Source organism: Hylaeus anthracinus, unplaced genomic scaffold, assembly GCF_026225885.1.
Source record: "Hylaeus anthracinus isolate JK02 unplaced genomic scaffold, UHH_iyHylAnth1.0_haploid 11985, whole genome shotgun sequence".
NCBI classification, from domain to species: Eukaryota; Metazoa; Arthropoda; class Insecta; order Hymenoptera; family Colletidae; genus Hylaeus; species Hylaeus anthracinus.
This window is the reverse complement of record NW_026534333.1, coordinates 9490547-9490914: the sequence shown is the minus strand read 5'-3', so window position 1 is coordinate 9490914 and position 368 is coordinate 9490547.

The window sequence follows — 368 nt, the reverse complement described above, 5'->3', positions numbered from 1 at the left end:
CCCTCTGTTTCAATTTCAAATGTCCCTCGAAATTCACCCGACTTGCGCCATTCCCGCTCTGCGTTTGGACCATTTGGATTTGGACTGCTTGGAGAGCGTGGTTCGTTCAACGAACAACTGAAACTTTTGAAGATATTCGCGAATGTATCTTTCATTGACACAGGATTCCTAATCGCAACACCCAGTAGTAAGGTGACGATTTGTTTTTGTAACGTTAGAATAGCAATTTGTTCCTTGCATTAGCGAGAGACTAAAATTAGAATCCCGCCATTGCTAGCTTCGCTACCGCGGCCGCTCCAATGGTATACGTACGCTCTGATTGGTCGGAGTTTTCTCTTAATATCTCCTTAACGAAGCTCCATCCGACA